General features: G+C 43.1%; 1 pseudogene; it reads left to right on the top strand.

Annotated features, from left to right (window-relative positions):
* The first annotated feature begins 1,761 nt into the window (after positions 1–1,761).
* LOC132027262 (5'-AMP-activated protein kinase subunit gamma-1-like) lies at positions 1,762–14,818 on the top strand (annotated as a pseudogene).
* Positions 14,819–19,975: the final 5,157 nt, after the last annotated feature.

The following is a 19,975-nucleotide window of genomic DNA, read 5'->3' as shown; positions in this document are numbered from 1 at the left end:
AAAGGAAAAGTATCAAAAGTAACAATTGCTACAATAATATGTTAGTGGATCTGCAATATAAATGAGATTACTTGTGACATCAAAAACATAAAATATAGGAGGGCTGTAAGAGGGTTGAATTTTTGTATATGATTGAAGTTAAATTATCATTCTTAAAATAGACTGTTAAGTTTATGAGATGTTTTATACAATTCACAGAATAACCACAAAACAAAGACCTATGGTAGACACACAAAAGATAAAGATGATCAAAGCTTGCTACTATGGAAAATCATCAACTCACAATGAAAGATAACCAAAGAGGAAGAAAGAAAGAAGGGAAATACAAAGCAACCAGAAAACAGTAAGATGGCATTAATAAGTACTTACCTATTAATAATTACTGCTAATGTAAAGAGATTAAATTCTCCAATCAAAAAGCATAGAGTGTCTGAATGGATTAAAAAACAACCCTGGTGTGTCTGGGTTGCTCAGTAGGTTAAGCCTCTGCCTTCTGCTCAGATCATGATCTCAGGGTCCTGGGATCAAGCCCTGCATCAGGCTCTCTGCTCAGCAGAGAACCTGCTTCCCCCTTTCTCTCTGCCTGCCTCTCTGCCTACTTGAGATCTCTCTCTCTCTCTCTCTCTCTCTGTCAAATAAATAAATAAAATATAAAAGAAAAAACAAACACAACCCAATCATATGTTGCCTACAAGAGACTCACTTTAACCTTAAGTACACATATAGTCTCAAAGCGAAGGGTAGAAAAATATATTTCATGCAAATGGAAACCAAAAGTGAGTAGAAACAGCTATCCTTATAGCAGCAAAACAGACTTCAAGTCAAAAATTATAGCAAGAGACAACAAGGGTCATTTTACAATGATAAAGAGGTTAATTCATCAAGAGAATATAACAATTGCAAATATATATGCACTCAATATCCGAGCAACAAAATATATTAAGCAAATACTAAGAGATCTGAAGAGAGAAATAAACAGCACTGCAATAACAGGAGGGGACTTACAACAATGGACTTGTTTATCCAGACAGAAAATCTGGACAGAAAATTCATAAGGAAACATTGGACTTGAACTATACCTTAGCATAAGTTTATGCAGAACATTCCACCCAATGGCAGTAGAATACACATGCATCTAAAGGACACATGGAACATTCTCTAGGATAAATAGGTGAGGTTACAGAGCAATTCTTAGCAAGTAAGATGACAGAAATCATACCAAATATTTTTTCTGACCCCAATGGTGTGAAACTAGAAATGAATTACAAGAGGAAAACTGGAAAATTCACAAATATGTGGAAACATACTCTTGAACAACCACTGGGCCAAAGAAGAAATGAAAAGTGAAATCAAAAATTATCTTTAAAAAAAAGATTTTATTTATTTGACACGGAGAGAGAGAGAGGGAGAGCAAGAGCGCATGCAGGGGAAGAGGCAGAGGGATTGGGAGAAGCAGGCTTCCTGATGAGCAGGGAGCCCAATGTGGGCTCGATCCCATGACCCTAGGATCATGACTTGAGCCTAAGGCAGATGCTTAACCAACTGAGCCCCCCGGGTTCCCCAGAAAATATCTTGATACAAAGGAAAATGGAAGCACACACTAAACTTACGGGATGCAACAAAAGCAGTTCAGAGAGAGAAGTTTAAAGCAATAAATGCCTTCATTGAGGAAAAAAAAAAAAAGCATGCTTCCTAAAGCAAAGGAACCCAACCAGTGTCTCTTGCAAAGGAGAGGGTCAATTCTTAGGATAGCTTCCAGCCCTGGAAAATGAGCATCATCAAGGGACCCCAGAATCCAATCACAGCATGTACACTTCTTTTATGAGGTCTCATCACAGCTCTGACCTGATTCCCACAAACTTTAATATGTTTATATTTAATATTTCCCTGTAGATGAAGAAAGCTTTTTTTTTTTCCTCACCCCCTTTGGTAACCAATGGTCTGTAAGCTGCCCCTTTGTGGGAAGGTAAGAGGCAAAGTTTTGTGGGCATGCCGGCCATCAAGGATTTCATCAGTATCCTGCACTGCTGCTGATAAACCAGTCTTGGTATAGATCTATAGGCCGGGGCAATGCGAGATAGAAACCTGGAGGGAAGTGTACCCACAGGAGTTCTTTAATCCCTTGTCTGTATTGCTTCTAAGTCCAGCTTGTTTGATGCTATCTCTTCATTGATTCAGAATAAGACCCACAGGGTGCCAGTTACTGACCCGGAATAAGGCAACACCTTGCACATCGTCACCTATAAGCGCATCCTCAAGTTCTTCAAATTGTTTGTCACTGTGTTTCCCAAGCCAGAGTTCACGTCTAAGTCTCTGGAAGGACTGCAGATCGGCATGTAGGCCAACAGTCCCATCCCTGTCTACACGGCTCTAGGCATTCTGAATGCACTGATTCTCAGCCCTGCCAGTGGTGGATGAGAAAGCGAGTGTGGTGGACATCTACTCAGGGTTTTATGTTATCAAATTGGCAGCAGAAAAGACCTACCATAACCTAGATGTGTCAGCAACCAAAGCTCTACAATGTTGATCACATTACTTTAAATGTGTCCTTGGGTGTGTGTCTGGGTAGTTCCGTCATCTAAGGGTCTGACTCTTGGCTTTGGCTCATGTCATGATCTCGGGGTTGTGAGACTGAGCCCTGCAACAGGCTCCATACTGAGCATGGACTCTGCTGGAGATTCTCTCCCCTTTTCCTCTCCCTCTTCCTCTGCTCCTGCCACTCACATGTTTGCTCTCTCTCAAATAAATAGATAAATAAAATATTAAAATACATCCTCAAGTGTTATTTGCATGAGACTCTGGAGACCATTCTCAACAGGCTCGCGGAACCAGAGACTTGCCTATCTGTAGTGGTGGATAAGAATGATGCAGCCAATGCAAGGTTGGTTCAACATCCGCAAATCAGTCAATGTAATACAACACATCAATAAAAGAAAGAACAAGAACCATATGATACTCTCAATAGATGCTGAAAAAGCATTTGACAAAGTACAGCATCCCTTCCTGATCAAAACTCTTCAAAGTGTAGGGATAGAGGGCGCATACCTCAATATCATCAAAGCCATCTATGAAAAACCCACTGCAAATATCATTCTCAATGGAGAAAAACTGAAAGCTTTTCTGCTAAGGTCAGGAACACGGCAGGGATGTCCATTATCACCACTGCTATTCAACATAGTACTAGAGGTCCTAGCCTCAGCAATCAGACAACAAAAGGAAATTAAAGGCATCCAAATCGGCAAAGAAGTCAAATTATCACTCTTTGCAGATGATATGATACTATATGTGGAAAACCCAAAAGAGTCCACTCCAAAACTGCTAGAACTTGTACAGGAATTCAGTAAAGTGTCAGGATATAAAATCAATGCACAGAAATCAGTTGCATTTCTCTACACCAACAACAAGACAGAAGAAAGAGAAATTAAGGAGTCCATCCCATTTACAATTGCACCCAAAACCTTAAGATACCTAGGAATAAACCTAACCAAAGAGGCACAGAATCTATACTCAGAAAACTATAAAGTACTCATGAAAGAAATTGAGGAAGACACAAAGAAATGGAAAAATGTTCCATGCTCCTGGATTGGAAGAATAAATATTGTGAAAATGTCTATGCTACCTAAAGCAATCTACACATTTAATGCAATTCCTATCAAAGTACCATCCATCTTTTTCAAAGAAATGGAACAAATAATTCTAAAATTTATATGGAACCAGAAGAGACTTCGAATAGCCAAAGGGATATTGAAAAAGAAAGCCAAGGTTGGTGGCATCACAATTCCGGACTTCAAGCTCTATTACAAAGCTGTCATCATCAAGACAGCATGGTACTGGCACAAAAACAGACACATAGATCAATGGAACAGAATAGAAAGCCCAGAAATAGACCCTCAACTCTATGGTCAACTCATCTTCGACAAAGCAGGAAAGAATGTCCAATGGAAAAAAGATAGCCTCTTCAATAAATGGTGCTGGGAAAATTGGACAGCCACATATAGAAAAATGAAATTGGACCATTTCCTTACACCACACACAAAAATAGACTCAAAGTGGATGAAGGACCTCAATGTGAGAAAGGAATCCATCAAAATCCTTGAGGAGAACACAGGCAGCAACCTCTTCGACCTCAGCCGCAGCAACATCTTCCTAGGAACATCGCCAAAGGCAAGGGAAGCAAGGGCAAAAATGAACTATTGGGATTTTATCAAGATCAAAAGCTTTTGCACAGCAAAGGAAACAGTTAACAAAACCAAAAGACAACTGACAGAATGGGAGAAGATATTTGCAAACGACATATCAGATAAAGGACTAGTGTCCAGAATCTATAAAGAACTTATCAAACTCAACACCCAAAGAACAAATAATCCAATCAAGAAATGGGCAGAGGACATGAACAGACATTTCTGCAAAGAAGACATCCAGATGGCCAACAGACACATGAAAAAGTGCTCCATATCACTCGGCATCAGGAAAATACAAATCAAAACCACAATGAGGTATCACCTCACACCAGTCAGAATGGCTAAAATCAACAAGTCAGGAAATGACAGATGCTGGCGAGGATGCAGAGAAAGGGGAACCCTCCTACACTGTTGGTGGGAATGCAAGCTGGTGCAACCACTCTGGAAAACAGCATGGAGGTTCCTCAAAATGTTGAAAACAGAACTGCCCTATGACCCAGCAATTGCACTACTGGGTATTTACCCTAAAGATACAAACGTAGTGATCCGAAGGGGCACGTGCACCCGAATGTTTATAGCAGCAATGTCCACAATAGCCCAACTATGGAAAGAACCTAGATGTCCATCAACAGATGAATGGATCAAGAAGATGTGGTATATATGCACAATGGAATACTATGCAGCCATCAAAAGAAATGAAATCTTGCCATTTGCGACAACGTGGATGGAATTAGAGCGTATCATGCTTAGCGAAATAAGTCAAGCGGAGAAAGACAACTATCATATGATCTCCCTGATATGAGGAAGTGCTGATGCAACATGGGGGCTTAAGGGGGTAGGAGAAGAACAAATGAAACAAGATTGGATTGGGAGGGAGACAAACCATAAGTGACTCTTAATCTCACAAAACAAACTGAGGGTTGCTGGGGGGAGGGGGGTTGGGAGAAGGGTGGTGAGGTTATGGACATTGGGGAAGGTATGTGCTTTGGTGAGTGCTGTGAAGTGTGTAAACCTGGTGATTCACATACCTGTACCCCTGGGGATAAAAATATATGTTTATAAAAAATTAAAAATTAAAAAAAAACCCTTAACAAAATTGGGTATAAACGAAACACACCTCAATATAATAGAGGTCCTATATGACAAATCCACACTAGAGTCAACAATGAAAGGTTGATTTCTCACTAAGATCAGGAACAAATGAAAGGTGCCCACTCTCAATACTCCTGTTCAACATAGTACTGGAAGTCCTAGCCAGGGCAATCAGGCAAGAAAAAGAAATAAAAGGGATCCATTTCAGGGAGAAAGAAGTAAAATCATCTTTGCAGATGTTATGATCTTATATATGGAAAGTCCTAAACACTTCACAAAAAAACCCCATTAGAACTAATAAATGAGGGGCGCCTGGGTGGCTCAGTGGTTAAGCTGCTGCCTTCGGCTCAGGTCATGATCTCAGGGTCCTGGGATCGAGTCCCGCATCGGGCTCTCTGCTCAGCAGGGAGCCTGCTTCCTCCTCTCTCTCTCTGCCTGCCTCTCTGCCTACTTGTGATTTCTCTCTGTCAAATAAATAAATAAAATCTTTAAAAAAAAAAAAAGAACTAATAAATGAATTTTGTAAGGTTGCAGGATACAAAACCAACTTATAAAAAGCGGCTGCATTTCTTTTTTTTTTTTAAGATTTTATTTATTTATTTGACAGACAGAGGTCACAAGTAAGCAGAGAGGCAGGCAGAGAGAGAGGGGAAAGCAGGCTCCCTGCCGAGCAGAGAGCCCGACGCGGGGCTCGATCCCAGAACCCTGTGACCATGACCTGAGCCGAAGGCAGAGGCTTTAACCCACTGAGCCACCCAGGCACTCCAAACCAGCTGCTTTTCAAAAAGTAGCAGCAAACTATCTGGAAAAAAAAAATCCCATTTAAAATGTCATCAAAAGGAATGTCTGGGTGGCTTAGTTGGTTAAGCATCTGCCTTTGGCTCTGGTCATGATCCCATGGTCCTGGGGCTGAGGTCTTCATTGGGCTCCCTGCTCAGTGGGGAGTCTGCTTCTCCCTCTACCTGCCTCTCCCCCTGCTTGTGCGCACTCTCTCTCTCTGACAAATAAGTAAATTCCTTTAAAAAATAAACAAAAATAAAACTGCATCAAAAATAATAAATTACTTGGGAATAAATTTTAAGCAAGGAGATGAAACATCTATTTGCTGCAAATTACAAGATACTGATTAAAAAAATGGAAGAGGACACAAACAAGTGAAATATAGTCGTGTACATGGATTGGAAGAACTAATGTTATTAATTTGTCCATACTATTCATCTGCAGATGCAGTACAATCCCTATCAAAATCTCAGTGGCCATTTTTTACAGAAATAGAAAAAAACAATCCTAAAATGTATACAGAACCGCAAAAGAGCCTGAACAGCCAAAGAAATCCTGGGAAAGAACAAAGCTGGAAGAACAAAACATACTTCTTGATGTGAAGATTTATAATAAAGCTATAGAATTCAAAACAGTATGGTACTGGGATAAAAGCACACATAAACCAGTGCAAGAGCCCTGAGAGCCCAGAAATAAGCCCACACATACACAGGCAACTAATACATGAGAAGGGAGCCAGGGGTATTTACTAGGGAAGGGATAGCCTCTTCAATAAATGGTACTGGGAAAACGGGGTATTTACATGCAAAAGAATGAAAATGGACCCCAGTCTTACACGACTCACAAGTTTTCCGGAAGTGGGTTAAAGATTTTTTTTTAAATGTTTTATTTATTTGCCAGAGAGAGAGAGAGAGAGCACAAGCCGGGGGAGTAGTAGGTGGAAAGAGAAGCAGGCTCCCTGCTGAGCAAGGAGCCCAAAGTGGGACTTGATCCCAGGACCGTGGATCATGACCTGAGCCGAAGGTAGATGCTTAACTGACTGAGCCACCCAAGAATCTCCAGAAACGGATTAAAGGCTTAAATGGAAGGCCCCAAACTATAAAATGTACCAGAAGAAAACACAGGGGAAATTCTCCTTGATGTCAGTCTTCGCGATGATTTTTAGGATATGACAACAAAGGTTAGGTAACAAAAGCAAAAATCAACAAGTGGGACTACATCAAACTAAAACTACTTTTGCCTCTGAACCGCAAAAGCAACAATCAGCAAAGTGCAAAGGCAACCTATAGCATGGGAGAAAATATTTACAGATAATTTATCTGTTAGGGGTTAATACCCCCCAATACATGAGGACCTCCCACAGTCCAATACAAAAAAAAAAAAAAAAAACTGATGAAAGGATTTGAATAGACATTTTTCCCAAAGAAGACATACCGATGATCAACAGGTACATGAAAAGATGCTCAACATCACTCATCATCAAGGGAATGTAAACCAAAACCACAACAAAAATATCACCTTGTACCTATTAGAATGGCTATTTCCAAAAAGGCAGGAGACAACCAATGTTGGGATGGTGTGGAGAAGAGGGAGCCCTGGTGTACTGTTGGTGGGAATGTAAACTGGTGCAGCCTCTATGGAAAACGCTATATATGGAGGTTGCTCAAAAAAAAAAAAAAAAATAGAATGCCACATGACCCAGGAATCCTGCATCTGGGTATATATTTGATGGAAATGTAATCAATAGTGAAGAGACATTTGTACCCTCATGTTCATTGAAGCATTATCCACAATAGCCAAGACATGGAAACAACATAAGTGCCCACTGATAGATGAATGGCTAAATCAACTGTGATATGTACACACACACACACACACACACACACACACGGATATTATTCAGCTACAAAAAAAGAAGGAAATCCTGCATTTGGTGACAATGTCGATGGGCCCCGAGGGCCAAGTGAAGTAAGTCAGACAGAGAAACAAAAATATTTGTATCCTCACTTACATGTGGGATCTCAAAAGTCTGAACTCACAGAAACAGTAAGATCGTGGTTGCCAAGAGCGGGGGGGTTGGGAGCGTGCAGGGAAAAAGAGGGAGATGTTGGTCAAAGAGCATACACTGGGGCGCCTGGGTGGCTCAGTGAGTTGAGCCACTGCCTTCGGCTCAGGTCATGATCCCAGGGTCCTGGGATCGAGCCCCGCATCGGGCTCTCTGCTCAGCGGGGAGCCTGCTTCCTCCTCTCTCTCTGCCTGCCTCTCTGCCTGCTTGTCATCTCTCTCTGTCAAATAGATAAATAAAAAATCTTTAAAAAAAAAAAAAGAGCATACACTTCCAGCTATAAGTTCTGGGAACCTAGTGTACAGCCTGATGACTATAATTGACTATACTATATTACTGTAAGTTGTTAAGAGAGTAGATATTAAATGTTATCACCACAAACACAAGAAAAATATTATGAGAGAAAATGGGGGTGTTTACTAACTTTATTGCGGCAACCATTTCACAATACACGTGTACATCAAATCATTACACTGTACTCCCCACGCCAGCATCGCTTACGTTAATAATATGTCAATAAAGCTGGGAAAAAAGAAAATCCATATAATTCACAATACTAAAAGAATAAAAATAGGGAAATCATTTTATCATCTCAAAAGACAGGAAATGCGTTTGATAAAGTTAAAAAGCCATTAATGGTTCAACAAAACTGAGCAAAGGAGAAATACGAATTTTCTTAATCTGATTTAAAAAAAACCCACCACACACAAAACTCTAAAAAACCCCTTCAGCAAACATGTTACCTAACTGTGTAATGTGGGATGCTTTCCCTTTGAGATCGAAATGAGACAAGAATTGCTTCCTATTATATTGTATTAGAGGATTATATTGTATTAGACGTACAATGAGGGAGCAAAAAGAAATTAAAAGATGTAAGGATTGGAGAGGAACAAAATCAGCTTGCAGAAAACAGTTTAGCAGTTTCTTGTAAAGTTGAACTGAGGCATACTCTATGATCCAGTATTTTCTTTTAAGATTTTATTTATTTATTTGAGAGAGAGAGTAAAAGAACACAAGCAGGGGGAGTGGCAGAGGGAGAAGGAGTGGGAGAAGCAGGCTCCCCACTGAGGAGGGAGCCTGATAGGATGCGGGGCTCCATCCCAGAACCCGAGGATCATGACCTGAGCTGAAGGCAGAGAGTTAACCTACTTAGCCACCCAGGCGCCTCTATGATTTAGCATTTTCACTTCTAAGTATATACCTAGGGGAGTCCTTGCACAAGGACACAAGACATGTACAAGAATGTTCATAGCAGCATCATTCATAATACCCCCAAGTTGGGCAGGAGGTCCCAGATGCCCACCAAGAATAGAAAGGATAGATTGTTAAAACATTCACGTGGTTGATCACTATAGGCCAATGAACATGAATGAACCATAGCTACAAATATAGACATGAATAAAAACAAAAATAAGGATATCAAGCAAGGGATGCCTGGGTGGCTCAGCTGGTTGAGCGGCTGCCTTTGGCTTGGGTCATGATCCCAGAGTTCTGTGATCGAGTCCCACATCGGGCTCCTTGTTCAGCAGGGAGTCTGCTTCTCTCTCTGTCTCTGCCTACCACTCTGCCTGCTTGTGCATGTGTGCTCTCTCTCTCCCTCTCTCTCTCTGACAAATAAATAAATAAATAAAATCTTAAAAAAATATCTCAAGAAAAATACATGCCACAGAAGAATGTCTGTAGTGTGATTACATTTACATACAACTCATGAAGTTGGAAAAACTAAGTAATATATTGCTTAGGGATGCACACATACGTGGGGGAAAAATAGGAGAAAAATTATTACAAAAGCCAAGATAAAAGTTACCTCTAGGGAAGATGAAGAGGGCTATTTTTAGAAAGTTTCTAAGACAGGAGGTAGTTGTTATGAGGGCATTTTTTTAAAAGATTTTATTTATTTATTTGACACAGAAAGAGTGAGATCACAAATAGGCAGAGGCAGACAGAGAGAGAAGGGGAAGCGGGCTCTCTGCTAGGCAGAGAGCCCAATGCGGGGCTCGAGCCCAGACCCTGGGATCATGACCTGAGCCAAAGGCAGAGGCTTAACCCACTGAGCCACCTAGGTGCCCCCTATGAGGACATTTTTATTCTTTAAGCTGTACATATATATTTTTACATGATTTATATGAGATATATTTCACTATAAATTTTTTTTCAAAAGCAATTCCCTTTAGGTCTAATTACCAGTTTATAGAGAATATACAAGATAGTGGAACATACTAAGTGATACCATGAGTAAACCATCAGCAGAGTCTAGACTTTGGGAAAATCTAGAGAACCAATCCTCTGGTTTCTTCAAAACAATGCATCTTGTTTCTTCTCTCTCTCTCTCAAATAAATAAATAAACCTTCAAAATGTCAAGGGGAAAAAAAAAAGAGAAGAAAAAGGAACCTATAACTCACAAAAGACTAAGGGGACATAATCACCAGCTGCCATGTGTGGACCTTATTTGGATACTCATTGAACACAAAGTTACAAATTAAATAATATGGCTACTGCAGTTAATGTGAGCATTAACTGGCTATCTGATGATAATAAGGATTTATTCTTGATTTTATTGGGATGTGGTCATGGTACAGCGGTTGTGGTTAAAAAGGCAGTCCTTGTCTTTTAGGTGTCAGTAATGAAATATTTACAGGTGAAATGACATTAGTCTATGATTTGACTCAAAACAATCCTGGGTGGGAGGGGTAGTATGAAGAAAAGATTGGCCATGAGGTGAAAATTATTGAAACTTATGCAGGTATGTGAGGTCTCACTCAATGTTAACATGTTTGAAATTCTGTATACTAAAAATAAGATAGGGCGCGTGGGTGGCTCAGTGGGTTGGGCCTCTGCCTCCAGGTTAGGTCATGATCTCAGAGTCGTGGGATCGAGTCCCACACCGGGCTCTCTGCTCCACGGGGAGCCTGCTTCCGCCCCCCTGCCTGTCTCTCTGCCTACTTGTGATCTCTCTCTCTCTCTGTCAGATAAAGAAATAAAATCTTTCTAAAAATAAATAAATAAAAATAAAAATAAAATAAAACCAGAGGGGTGAAAAAAGAGAAAAAGAAAAAGAAATTTGCTCAATAAAGATCTATTTCGAAAAGGACATTTTTAAAAAAGATTTTATTTATTTGACAGAGAGAAATCACAAGTAGGCAGAGAGGCAGGCAGAAAGAGAGGGGAAGCAGGCTCCCCACGAAGCAAGAGAGCCCGATGCGGGGCTTGATCCCAGGGCCCTGAGATCAAGACCTGAGCCAAAGGCAGAGGCCCTACCCACTGAGCCACCTAGGCACCCTTGAAAGAGACATTTTGAGGTTCGTTACCTTCTCACCTTGCGCAGAACAGCCACATTTTTCTTCCACAGGACAATCTAGATCTGGGCTTCTCAATCTTTTTTTTTTTTTTTTAAAGTCGACTCCACACCCAGCATGGAGCCCAATGCAGGGCTTGAACTTGGGACCCTGACATCAAGACCTAAGCTGAGATCAAAAGTCAGATGCCTAACCAACTGAGCCACCCAGGCATCCCTGTGCTTCTCAATCTTTAATGTGGAGACAAATCAAAAAGATCTTGCTAAAGATGCAGATTTGAATTCAGAAGATCTGGTGAGGCCTGATAATCTGCATTTCCAACAACCTCGCAGTTGATGCCAATGCAGGACTCCATTCAAGAACACAGTCTTTGGGGCGCCTGGTGGCTTCAGTGGGTTTAACCTCTGCCTTCGGCTCAGGTCATGATCTCAGGGTCCTAGGATCGAGCCCCACATCGGGCTCTCTGCTGGGCAGGGAGCCCGTTTCCTCCTCTCTCTCTCTCTGCCTGCCTCTCTGCCTACTTGTGATCTCTCTCTGCCAAATAAATAAATAAAATATTTTAAAAAAATAAAAAGAACACAGTCTTTTACCTCTTCATAAGCTCTGTTCCACTGGTCTTCGACTACTGACTCATTCTTCATCATTCCTTCCTGGCCCCATTCCCTTCCTGGCTCAGGTTAGATTCCTGGTTCTCCTTGACACTCACTCCCCGGTACCCCCTTCCACACCCTTGCCCTCTCCTCGTCTGTACAGTTTGCCCAGCGAAACTTCAGTGTGTTGGTGCACCGCCATTAAGTGCTTGAACCCAAGCGCTTAAATGACCCCAGAGAAAAACGCCTCAATACATGTTCTTTTTTTTTTTTCTTTAAAGATTTTATTTATTTATTTGACAGAATGAGAAAGAGGGAGAGCATGAGAGGGGAGAGGGTCAGGGGGAGAAGCAGATACCCTGCTGAGCAGGGATCCTGATGTGGGGCTCGATCCTGGGACTCCAGGATCATGACCTGAGCTGAAGGCAGTCCCTTAACTGACTGAGCCACCCAGGCGCCCTTCAATCCGTGTTCTTAATAGGCACTCTGCTTTATCCAACTTCCCTGCTCCTTTCTTTACAATGCTAATTCCTCTGTCTCCAAGAGGACTCTGTCCTCTTTTCCTCTTCCATCTCCTTTTCTCTCTGCTAATGACCTGGCCTTCTACTTCACTGGGAAAATAAAAGTTGACAGATAGCAAGTGCTTCGTCTTCCCAACATCACATCTACAAGCTTACCTGTATCTGCTGCATCTCGTCTCATTATCCCCCTCCTATAAAAAATAAAAATCTGGGGGGGCGCCTGGGTGGCTCAGTGGGTTAAAGCCTCTGCCTTCGGCTCAGGTCATGATCCCAGGGTCCTGAGATCGAGCCCCGCATCAGGCTCTCTGCCCAGCAGGGAGCCTGCTTCCCCCTCTCTCTCTTTGCCTGCCTCTCTGCCTCCTTGTGATCTGTCAAATAAATAAATAAAATCTTTAAAAAAAAATCTGTCATCACCTATTCATTCATACACACTTTGGATCCCTTTGCCTCACTCTCTTCCAGCTGGACTACTCTGATAGTTTACATAATCTAGAGGCTTTTTTTTTTTTTTTTAAGCAAATGTAAAATCAAGAGAGTTCCTTGACTCTGATCCATAGCTAAATACCGCCTGATTCCTATTGTCCTTTTCATAGTTTACCTTCACTCACTCCTTACTCCCTCCAATTTTGCCTCCATCCTCGCCACTCCACCAAAATTGCTCGTTGAAGTCTTCAGCTACCTCCTCCATGTTCCTAAGTCAAACAGAAGCTTTTCTGTCCTTTAATTGAATCAGTGCCTCAGCAACCTTTGGCCCAGCTGATAGCATGTGTGACTTTCTTCAGCCTTTCCTACTCCTGTTGCCGCTGCAAACATCCTGATCCAAACCTACTTTTTCCACTTCAGGATATAGTATCACCAACCTGGGAGGCTTCTTTAATCTGTACCTTTTCTTCAACCCCTATTAGATCATCAGCAAGACTTGCTTTTTATCCCCCCTACCTCCTTAAGCATCTTTTCAATCTGTCCACTCCGGTTCCATTCCCACTGCAATTACATGAAACTAAATTGTCTCCTATTTCCCAAACGAGCCACCTACTTCCTTGCCTCAGGGCCTTTGTACATGCTGTTGCCTTGCATGGAACACTTAAACACATTCTGAGTTCCATATGGCCAAATTTCATTCTAGGGTAACAACCTTAAAAGTATTCCTAGACTCCAAGCTATTCCCAGATAATCCTGTGAGAAAAGGAGAAGACATTTCCATACCACATTCTAGATACACTCCTGATCCGTGGCCAAAACAGATGCTCAGACTCCTACTTGTTCTAATCAGAACACAAAGTTTGATATACAACCAAGTTTAAGTTCATTTCCAACCATAGCAAAAATTGGCTCTGAATTTCCTCCTGGCTTTCAGTTCCTCCCATAGTAGAGGAAGAGAGTATCCAGCTTATTATTTTGAATTCAGGCTATACACTGGAAACAAACAGAACCCAGTATTTTCCAGCTCCTCTAGCTCAGAGATCTATTTCTCTATCCCTTGAATCTGGTCTTGACCACGTAATTTGTCTAGGCCAATGGAACATTAGCAAATGTGAAACAAGTAGGTGCTCGTAAAGTGCTTGTGCGTTGGGGGGTCCCCTTCCCTTGTTGCTTTTGGAACCCAGCCATCATATGAAGGAGACTGGGCTAGCTCGCTAGATAGGGAGACACATGGCCCAGTCAATTTCAGCTGCCCCTGCCAATCAGCTGACACGTGCATGAGATCCTCTAGGATCAGCCGCTGGCAGCCAGTGTGCCAGCTGCCCAGTTACATGAGGGAACCCAGGCAAGAAGTATACCATCCAGATGATCCCACCTTCAACTGCCAACTCATGGCATTAGGAGCTATAAACGAGGGTTGTTTCAAGCCACTGCATCTCAGTGGGGTTTGTAATGCAGCGAAAACGAACAGATACACCTCTTGAAGAAGTCTTTTCGTACTGCAGATCCAGTTATGCTACTTCCCTACTTAAAATGCTTTAATGGTTTTTCATTGATCCTGAAATACAACCCAAGTCACTTTAGCAAAGCCCACAAGAGGTCCACATAGTCTGGAGGGCTCATCTCCTGCTCTGGTTCAACTCACAATGGGCTCAGCCTATCTGCTGCTCCTCGCGTGGTCCCAGCTCTTTCCCACCTCAAGGCTCTCGTACATACTGTTCCCTCTGTCTGGAATGTTCTTCCTGGCTCTTCACCTGCTTGACTCCCTGCTCCTCTCTCAGGTTACATCTTGAGTATTACACGCGCAGAGGGGACTCCTCTGACCAACTATTCTTCTCTGTCCTCCAACTGAAGTATGACTGCAGGTGAACATTCTCACGTCCCCCTACTATTCTTTTTAGCAAATGCCCTGATTTGAAATAATATATTGTCTTATGTGATGATGTTTAATAGCTGCCTTCTCCAATGAGCTGTCAAGTCCATGAGAACAGGATGTCTCTGTTTTGTTCGCAAAAATAACCCTGAACCTTGCATATTACCTGTCACATAGTAATGTGGATGGATTTTTTTTTTTAAGATTCTACTTATTTGTTTGAGAGAGAGAGAGATGGAGAGAACATAAGCAGAGGGAGAGAGAGAGGGAGAGGGAGAAGCAAAATCCCCGCTGATCTGGGAGCCTGATGCAGGGTTTGGTCCCAGGACATGGATATCATGACCAAAGGCAGATGCCCATCCAACTGAGCCACCCAGCTGCCCCTGGATTTTGTTTTTTTTCTTTTTGAGGGAGTTTATCATAGTAATTAACTGTGTGGGTTCTGGAGAAAAGCTGCCTGGGCTTGAATCCTACCTCTATCTCTTACTGGTGGAATGTCTAACTGCTTTGTGCCTCAGCTTGCCCCTCTCTAAGTTGGGGATAAAAATAGCACCTGCTCATTGAGTTGTTAGATGGATTGTGTGCAATAATTATTATTTCTTGCTGAACAGGTATCAGCACTGGATAACGGTGAACCAGAAGCTTCTGACATAGCCAACATCTCCTTCCTATGTAGTAAGTATGAACATGGCCATGATTAAATTTACATGTGCCTTCCCCATGGCTAGTTCCTCAGCCAGCGATCTGCCTCATTCTGCAAACATTCGGCCTCAAACTCTGAGTCACCTCTCCAAGATGCGTAGAGCCCCTAATCCTTGAGCACTGACTGGATCTTGGCTCCTGCTTTAAGACTTGATTTCTCCCATAGAGCCAGACATTTGGGGTCAGAGATCAATGTCTCCTGACTGCTGTAAGTGCCCCTCTTTATCACTTGATGATCCCTACAGCGAGCGGGGATCAGGAGCCAACAAAGGTCCACCCAAGAAACAGCTCTGATGGCCCCAAGAAACCGATCGGTCACCCTTCAACACAGACGCGCACACGCACCCACATATATGACAGGAACCAGGCCATCTACCTTGTATTAGAGAGAAAAATATTTCAGAAGGGATAGTTAGTACATTTCCAATCACCAAGTCCTCAAAGGTTTGTCTTTCGGGTTCTGGACCGAAAGAAGATCTAGGTGTCCAAAAAAATTTTTTTTAAGGCGAGGGGAGCAGACCCCCTAAGAAAAGCAGTGGGGGGGGATGGTTGGGGGGAAAGGGATGGAGGTGCTCCTTCCACCCCAGCGCCTGCGGAACCAGCACAGCTCCGCTTCCCAAGAAGGCAGCGGAGGACTGGCGCACAGACCACAGACCCGAGAGCTGCAGCTCTCCAGAGCCGGCAGGCACTTTCCTCCCAATGTGCCCAGTGCCCAATGAGGGTGCCCTGTGCATGCTAATGAGGTAGTCTAGGACAGTTCACAAATAATTGCTCAAAGTGTTCAGTAACTTACCAGGCTGGGAGTCAGTGGGCTGCAGAATGGTGGGGCACAGCTCCTGGGGGACCCCCAGCAGAGGGGGCCTGGTCTCCAGGTATCCGGTGCTCACAGGTTAGTGCCTGCAAGATGACGGATTTTCCATTCAGTCGGGCACCAACCCAAAGACAGGGAGAGCCGGACCAAAAGGCAAAAGAGAGGAGGGGAACCTGCTTGTGTTTTTGTATTTAAATTGTTTTTGAGCCCACGTAGCCCTGGGAGTCACATGCCGCCTCCAACATCACCGGAGTCATCACATGATACAGGTCCCCCATCATGTGATAAGACAATTCTGCCTAACTTCGGCCCCCCGCCCCCGCCCCCCCCTTACAGACTGACAGATAAAGTGCTTCTGGAGGAGCCCCCCTGAACGCAAAAACCCGCGGTTGAGGGAGGGAGGGATGCAGATGGAGCGCGCTCAGAGCCCACGCAACGCTAAGATCTTGATGAATACTTAATACGCCTTTCTCTTTCTCGCTCCTCCTAAGCTACTGCGACTTGGAGCCGTGCCAACCTCATTTGAATTCCAGCCTTTGTGAATAACTCAAGTGTCGCCACCGTTGTTCCAGCAATTGCAGGGCGTTTGAGCTCACACCATCCTGCCTCGTTCTGGAAAGCCCAGCTCGGCTGCCTCCCCGCCCCGCAGCTTCCATGCCGCCTCGCTGAGCAGCGGGAGTGGGGCGGAGGTGGGGAGACTGCGCCCGCTGAACCTTCTAGGCTTTTTTTTTTTTTCCCCTTCTTCCCAGCTGCAGTAAGAGTCAGGTGGGGCCCGTCTGGCCCTCTGATTAGGCTGTCTCCTCTTTACTTGGTGATCGGAGCTCAGCTCTGTCTGCAGGAGCTCTCTCTCTCTCTGTGTCTGCCTGTATGCATACATGTGTTTCTCTCCTTAATCAGGATACAGTTGACACATTTGGCTTCAAGATCTATTGGGCTCATTTCCTCCCATTACAGTAACCTCCTTTTCTCATTTATTCATTCATTCTATCAACATTTTATTAAACAAGCATTTTTTTGGAGCACCTACTACGTTGAAGGTCTTGTGCTGGGCGGTGAGGAGGAGAAGGGGAGGGAATAGAGGTTGAGAAGATGCCTAAAGGGAGGGATCTCTGTTCTTGAGGTGATGCTGTCTCTGAGGGGCAGCAGAAACACACAGGGAGGTAAGCAGATGCACATTTCAGAGCCCCCCACAGTCAGGCACCAGTCTGTCTACACCTGAACTTCACCTCTACCTCCAGCCTCCCTGCCCTCCATTCTGCCCAGCAGAGGAAATGGACTCTAGTCACTTCCAAGTGAACACCTCTGGGCCATTTCTCTCTGCTTCTCATTTAAAGCAAATGAAATTAAAGATTTTTCTCTTGTTGTTCTTCACCCTGGGGTTGGTACTAAGCTCTGATCCTCACTCCAATGAACTAGTAAACTGTGTGGACCACTTTCCTTAGGAGGTAGAGAGTGCTTCGACATCACTTTGCAATGTGGGGGCAAGGTCCAGGAAAGGAGGCTTATGTTTTAAAGCCAGACGGGCAGCATTGTAAAATACCTCTGAGAGGAAAGAGCCTGCTCCAAATACAGAAAACGTCTGTGCTGTCCTATACAGGAAAGCAGAGAAGGCGTCTATGGCACACACAGATGACTGCCCACCCCCTGATGGCGTTGACAGTATGTGATACTTTGTTTCCTGCATGTGGAAGAATAGGGGTTTAGGGTGGAAATTAGATTTGGGGGTAGACTAATAGAGTATTTACATTACTGTACACCCAAGTTTGTGTGACCATGAATTTTGCATTCGCTATATCGGTGCTTCTGTTGTCTCCCCCAAACAACACAGACCTCAAGGGCAGAGATCTTGCCTTGCGCATTTCTACAACTCCTATTCCTTGTCAACAAAATCCCTTTATTGTTCCAACAGCAATGTTGGCAACCCCAGGAATGACTTGAGTGATTGTTCCAGGGGTGGGTATGTGACAGTTCTTGCCGGAGGGGTTAAAGGGTCTACTGCTTGGACCTTCTGGAAAGATTTTTCCTACTTGATAAGAGAGAAAAGCTCGTGAGGAAAAAAGTCCTTTTCTTGCTTGCTATATTTTGCTACCTGGATGTGGTCCCAGGAGGCAGCCACCATGTGAAAATGAGATAAAGCATGTTACTGACACGTTAAAGATGACAAAGAAGGACAGAAAAAACATAGGTCCTTAATGGAATTGAGCTGCCAAACTGACCAGCTGTTTTAGGAAAACTGAGAACCTTTATGGTTTAAGCTCCTTCTAGCCAGATATTTTGTCACTTGTGGTTGGAATACATCCTAACTGAAACAGCATCCAGGGAATTTGGCAGCTGCTTCCTGGTCATCAGTGGCCTTTGAAGAAGAGCATCAGTGAGGTTGTGGAGGTGGGAGCTCAGTGAGGGTGGGTTAAGAAGCAAATTGAGACATTCTGTTCCTGACAAGACAAAGGACCCAATAGTCATAGAAGAAGTTCTGGATAAAATACAGCAGACATTCCTTTAAGTCAGAGCTGAGCTCTCTAAATGGGAAAAGGAAACAGAAAACCAGAGAGCGAAGCGTATCAGCTGAAACCATGCCATCCCTGAAGAAATGGAGCTTGGTGAGGACATGGTAGCTATAGAAGATTAGGTTGTGACTCCAAGCAGCTGTTGGTGACAAATTGTTGTGCCTAAGAGGTAGAACTGAAATTTCCACATCAACGTAGGGACCTTAAAGCATTGTATTCTCAAGAACAAAGTTTACCTTTATGTAGAACTAAACATGGAATCTTATGGGATTTGACCTGAATTCTAGGTCAGGAGAAAAAAAATCGACTTCCCCGATAAGGAAAAACCATGGCCTGTCCTCACTTGTCTTTGATGTTTGAGTATACAATTGACTCTTGAACAACACAGGAGTGAGTGGCACTGACCCCTGATGCAGTCAAAAATCCACACACAACCTTCAACTTTTCAAAAACTTAACTACAGGAGTGCCTGGGTGGCTCAGGAATTAAGGGTCTGCCTTTGATTCAGGTCATGATCCCAGGGTGCTGGGATCGAGCCCTGCATCGGGTTTCCTGCTTGGCTGGAAGCCTGCTTCTCCCTCTCCCACTCCCCCTGCTTGTGTTCCCTCTCTTGCTGTCGCTCTCTCTGTCAAATGAATAAATAAAATCTTTAAAAAAATTTAACTACTAATATCTTACTGTTGACCAGAAGTCTTACTGATAACATAAATAGTTGATTAATACATATTGGTAAAGGTAAAAAATCCATGTATAAGAGGACCCACACAGTTCACTGTGTTGTTCAAAGGTCAACTGTAAACTACTTTTATGACCCAAGAATATCAAAATAAAAAACAACACACAAGGAGGGGAGCTTTGGACAGGGAAATATAAAACTGACCTAGAGGCAGATTTCTTAAGCCCTGGCCTCACAGAATTCCCACAGATTAAATTCCCATTGCATATGAGTTCATAATCCAAAATTATAAAACACCAGTTCTTTCAACACATAAAGCACTAATAGACAGAAAAAAGAGCAGGACAGACCCTGTAAATTTCATATAATAAAACAGTTGAGGGGTGCCTGACTGGCTTAGTCGGTTAAATGTCTAACTCTTGATTTCAGCTCAGGTCACGATCTCAGGATCCTGAGA

This window comes from Mustela nigripes, chromosome 11, assembly GCF_022355385.1.
Source record: "Mustela nigripes isolate SB6536 chromosome 11, MUSNIG.SB6536, whole genome shotgun sequence".
NCBI classification, from domain to species: Eukaryota; Metazoa; Chordata; class Mammalia; order Carnivora; family Mustelidae; genus Mustela; species Mustela nigripes.
This window is presented reverse-complemented; position numbering and strand designations above follow the sequence as displayed.